Source organism: Schistocerca cancellata, chromosome 5, assembly GCF_023864275.1.
Source record: "Schistocerca cancellata isolate TAMUIC-IGC-003103 chromosome 5, iqSchCanc2.1, whole genome shotgun sequence".
In the NCBI taxonomy this organism is placed as follows: Eukaryota; Metazoa; Arthropoda; class Insecta; order Orthoptera; family Acrididae; genus Schistocerca; species Schistocerca cancellata.
In genome coordinates, this window is record NC_064630.1 from 50,869,558 (window position 1) to 50,875,182 (window position 5,625).

The 5,625-nt window shown below is 47.0% G+C and overlaps 1 non-coding gene across 1 annotated transcript; it reads left to right on the forward strand.

The window, feature by feature from the left end:
- Positions 1-4,052: 4,052 nt before the first annotated feature.
- Trnat-ugu (transfer RNA threonine (anticodon UGU)) lies at positions 4,053-4,126 on the forward strand. Its single transcript has one exon. It is a non-coding gene; the product is annotated as a tRNA-Thr (tRNA).
- Positions 4,127-5,625: the final 1,499 nt, after the last annotated feature.

Genomic DNA, 5,625 nt, shown 5'->3' on the forward strand with positions numbered 1-5,625 from the left:
GTGTTGTAACAGACACGGGCATAAATTGGCCAGCCCGTTCTCCTGATCTTATTTACACCTTTGGACTTATTTCTGTGGGGTACGTTAAAGGAGAATGTGTATCGTGATGTGCCTACAACCCCAGAGGATATGAAACAACGTATTGTGGCAGCCTGCGGCGTTATTACACCAGATGTACTGCTACGTGTACGACATTCATTACGCCAGAGATCGCAATTGTGTGCAGCAAATGATGGCCACCACATTAAACATCTATTGGCATGACATGTCGGGACACACTCTATTTCACTCCGTAATTGAAAACGGAAACCACGTGTGTACGTGTACCTCACCCCTCATGGTAATGTACATGTGCGTCAGTGAAGAAGACTAATAAAAAGGTGTTAGCATGTGGACGTAATGTGCTGTTCCAGACTCTTCTGCACCTAAGGACCATCACCGTTCCCTTTGGATCCCTACGTAATTCGGTGCTCTCCGATACACACGATCGAACAGCGGAGGAGTGGTACTCAAGCGTCAACTTTAGGTTACAATATCTCCGGATGTAATTAACATTTTACAGTGCAACAAACGGCACTGATTACGTATTTGTTTATATGTTCTGATGTGCTAACAAAACTAACGGGGTTCCATTTAAAAAAACGTAGGTTTGTGTTAAAAAACATACTTCCGTGCATTTTTTTATGGTTTGTATTAACCAATTACACTAGCCCCTCTCCTCACGTTCGGTCTGTGGAGTCGATTCGTCAGTATTTGATGTGGTTTACGAAATATATCCAGCGGTAATGTTAGGGGACTCACCCTGTATATATCAGATAGTTGTAAAGCATTACTAGCTCTTTACGCCATCGACGCATCCAGAATTTTCTTTGCGATTCCCTCCGCTTGTCTGCGACAGTTGCTAACAGAGTTAACGCTGATATTTTACGCGCGTTCGATTTTCGTAAAGAAACTAAAGTAAAACGCCGTTTGTATATTCTCGCATTTTATACGTATTTTCCCGCCTTCCACTTTCATTTTTGTTGGTCCTAACAGAAGTCACATTCTCTCAATATAATGCTTTCCCGTCATTAACGAGTTTCTTTGATGTCATCACGACCCTTAACGATGATTTTCATACAGATTTCTGCAAAAAGTACACCTTATTGCTGCTCAGAGTCAGTCTTGGAACAAAGACCATACGCAGAGTTATTGATCATGTAACAGAGCGTTAGCGCGCTAAGGAACATTTTCATTGTCGACGTGTTGGGCCACAGCCACATGTATTATAGGTTCGCAGCGGTTGGTAGGCTGGGAAAGTGTGCTGAGTCGCTGCCTTAATAATGATCACGATCTGATGGTAATGACTTTAGTAGCAACCTTCCTTCTTCTCATCACGCTGAATTGCAACAGCTTTCATTTAATTTCACAGTCATTAAACAAATAAGCGCCGCTTTTGAAGACGGCTCTCCCTGTAACGAACTTTCACCAATCGTTATTTCCGCCTGAAATACGCTAATCCATAGTAGGTTGGTATGACCTAATGTCATATGCAACCAATCCTCCTCAATATATTCGGTGTCGACGATTTCCACCCGCTTTTTCACCCAGGATGTCCCTGAACCGAGTGACCTCCTTATAGGCGGGAAGCTGTAGATTTCGTGCCTATTATTCCGTTTACGAAGACCGCCAACTTTAATGTTTTAACCAGTAATGTGTTACAAGTTTTCTTTAAAGTAATTTTATATTGATTATCTGTAACAAGTCTCAAAATAGGAATATATTTATAATGCGGTTTCAGGAAAGACTTTTGCTTCCATGTATTATTTACACCACTGGACATGATCGGAACGAGAAGGGAAACCTCTGCCTGTGTTTGTGTGTGTCAGCACTCCGCCACTGACTTCATGATCGAAGCTTTGTGTACTATGGAGAGAGAAGCAGAGATAACTGCTGTTAGAAAGAGACAAAAACAATTAATTACTTTACAATTTTTAAAATAAGCAACATTTAACTTTTTAAATTTCAAATTTTGTACAACATAAGGAGAATGGCCGTAAGGGTGATTTAAATCATATAAGAAGGTAGTATCTGTTTCCGAAAGAACAGATACCATTGATGACCGTGCAGCTTCTCTAGAATGAAATGATAATTGGAGGCCGGCAAGGGTGGCCGAGCGGTTCTAGGCGCTACAGTTTGGAGCCGCGCGACCGCTACGGTGGCAGGTTCGAATCCTGTCTCGGGCATGGATGTATGTGATGTACTTAGGTTAGTTAGGTTTAAGTAGTTCTAAGTTTTAGGAGACTGATGACCTCAAAAGTTAAGTCCCATGGTGCTCAGAGCATATTTGAACCATTTGATAATTAGCGAAGCTGCACGGTCATGAACGGTATCTGTTCTTTCGGAAACAGATACTACCTTCATATATACACTCCTGGAAATTGAAATAAGAACACCGTGAATTCATTGTCCCAGGAAGGGGAAACTTTATTGACACATTCCTGGGGTCAGATACATCACATGATCACACTGACAGAACCACAGGCACATAGACACAGGCAACAGAGCATGCACAATGTCGGCACTAGTACAGTGTATATCCACCTTTCGCAGCAATGCAGGCTGCTATTCTCCCATGGAGACGATCGTAGAGATGCTGGATGTAGTCCTGTGGAACGCCTTGCCATGCCATTTCCACCTGGCGCCTCAGTTGGACCAGCGTTCGTGCTGGACGTGCAGACCGCGTGAGACGACGCTTCATCCAGTCCCAAACATGCTCAATGGGGGACAGATCCGGAGATCTTGCTGGCCAGGGTAGTTGACTTACACCTTCTAGAGCACGTTGGGTGGCACGGGATACATGCGGACGTGCATTGTCCTGTTGGAACAGCAAGTTCCCTTGCCGGTCTAGGAATGGTAGAACGATGGGTTCGATGACGGTTTGGATGTACCGTGCACTATTCAGTGTCCCCTCGACGATCACCAGTGGTGTACGGCCAGTGTAGGAGATCGCTCCCCACACCATGATGACGGGTGTTGGCCCTGTGTGCCTCGGTCGTATGCAGTCCTGATTGTGGCGCTCACCTGCACGGCGCCAAACACGCATACGACCATCATTGGCACCAAGGCAGAAGCGACTCTCATCGCTGAAGACGACACGTCTCCATTCGTCCCTCCATTCACGCCTGTCGCGACACCACTGGAGGCGGGCTGCACGATGTTGGGGCGTGAGCGGAAGACGGCCTAACGGTGTGCGGGACCGTAGCCCAGCTTCATGGAGACGGTTGCGAATGGTCCTCGCCGATACCCCAGGAGCAACAGTGTCCCTAATTTGCTGGGAAGTGGCGGTGCGGTCCCCTACGGCACTGCGTAGGATCCTACGGTCTTGGCGTGCATCCGTGCGTCGCTGCGGTCCGGTCCCAGGTCGACGGGCACGTGCACCTTCCGCCGACCACTGGCGACAACATCGATGTACTGTGGAGACCTCATGCCCCACGTGTTGAGCAATTCGGCGGTACGTCCACCCGGCCTCCCGCATGCCCACTATACGCCCTCGCTCAAAGTCCGTCAACTGCACATACGGTTCACGTCCACGCTGTCGCGGCATGCTACCAGTGTTAAAGACTGCGATGGAGCTCCGTATGCCACGGCAAACTGGCTGACACTGACGGCGGCGGTGCACAAATGCTGCGCAGCTAGCGCCATTCGACGGCCGACACCGCGGTTCCTGGTGTGTCCGCTGTGCCGTGCGTGTGAACATTGCTTGTACAGCCCTCTCGCAGTGTCCGGAGCAAGTATGGTGGGTCTGACACACCGGTGTCAATGTGTTCTTTTTTCCATTTCCAGGAGTGTAGTTAAAGTACGGCTACCCGCCCATTGACCTTCTGGTGCGAACTCACACGCTATGCCCAACTCGTAAGGGACTTGGTAGGTTAATCTGCCACGAGTAATGAGTGTGATGGGCAAACGTCTATTAGGCGCACTGCGAATGTAGAGGTGTGGACATGATGGGAATGTGGATCGCACGGGGAGCGTACAAGGGATAAGTCCCAGCAGGTGCAAAATCCTCTGTGTCCTCGGTGGCTCAGATGGATAGAGCGTCTGCCATGTAAGTAGGAGATCCCGGGTTCGAGTCCCGGTTGGGGCACACGTTTTCAACATGTTCCCAATGATGTATATCAACACATGTATGCATCTACATCTACATCTACATTTATACTCTGCAAGCCACCCAACGGTGTGTGGCGGAGGGCACTTTACGTGCCACTGTCATTACCTCCCTTTCTTGTTCCAGTCGCGTATGCTTCGCGGGAAGAACGACTGTCTGAAAGCCTCTGTGCGCGCTCTAATCTCTCTAATTTTACATTCGTGATCTCCTCGGAAGGTATAAGTAGGGGGAAGCAATATATTCGATACTTCATCCAGAAACGCGCCCTCTCGAAACCTGGCGAGCAAGCTACACCGCGATGCAGAGCGCCTCTCTTGCAGAGTCTGCCACTTGAGTTTGTTAAACATCTCCGTAACGCTATCACGGTTACCAAATAACCCTGTGACGAAACGCGCCGCTCTTCTTTGGATCTTCTCTATCTCCTCCGTCAACCCGATCTGGTACGGATCACACACTGATGAGCAATACTCAAGTATAGGTCGAACAAGTGTTTTGTAAGCCACCTCCTTTGTTGATGGACTACATTTTCTAAGGACTCTCCCAATGAATCTCAACCTGGTACCCGCCTTACCAACAATTAATTTTATATGATCATTCCACTTCAAATCGTCCGCACGCATACTCCCAGATATTTTACAGAAGTAACTGCTACCAGTGTTTGTTCCGCTATCATATAATTATACAACAAAGGATCCTTCTTTCTATGTATTCGCAATACATTACATTTGTCTATGTTAAGGGTCAGTTGCCACTCCCTGCACCAAGTGCCTATCCGCTGCAGATCTTCCTTCATTTTGCTACAATTTTCTAATGCTGCAACTTCTCTGTATACTACAGCATCATCCGCGAAAAGCCGCATGGAACTTCCGACACTATCTACTAGGTCATTTATATATATTGTGAAAAGCAATGGTCCCATAACACTCCCCTGTGGCACGCCAGAGGTTACTTTAATGGCTGTAGACGTCTCTCCGTTGATAACAAGATGCTGTGTTCTGTTTGCTAAAAACTCTTCAATCCAGCCACACAGCTAGTCTGATATTCCGTAGGCTCTTACTTTGTTTATCAGGCGACAGTGCGGAACTGTATCGAACGCCTTCCGGAAGTCAAGAAAAATAGCATCTACCTAGGAGCCTGTATCTAATATTTTCTGGGTCTCATGAACAAATAAAGCGAGTTGGGTCTCACACGATCGCTGTTTCCGGAATCCATGCTGATTCATACATAGTAGATTCTGAGTTTCCAAAATCGACATGATACTCGAGCAAAAAACATGTTCTAAAATTCTACAACAGATCGACGTCAGAGATATAGGTCTATAGTTTTGCGCATCTGCTCGACGACCCTTCTTGAAGACTGGGACTACCTGTGCCCTTTTCCAATCATTTGGAACCTTCCGTTCCTCTAGAGACTAGCGGTACACGGCTGTTAGAAGGGGGGCAAGTTCTTTCGCGTACTCTGTGTAGAATAGAATTGGT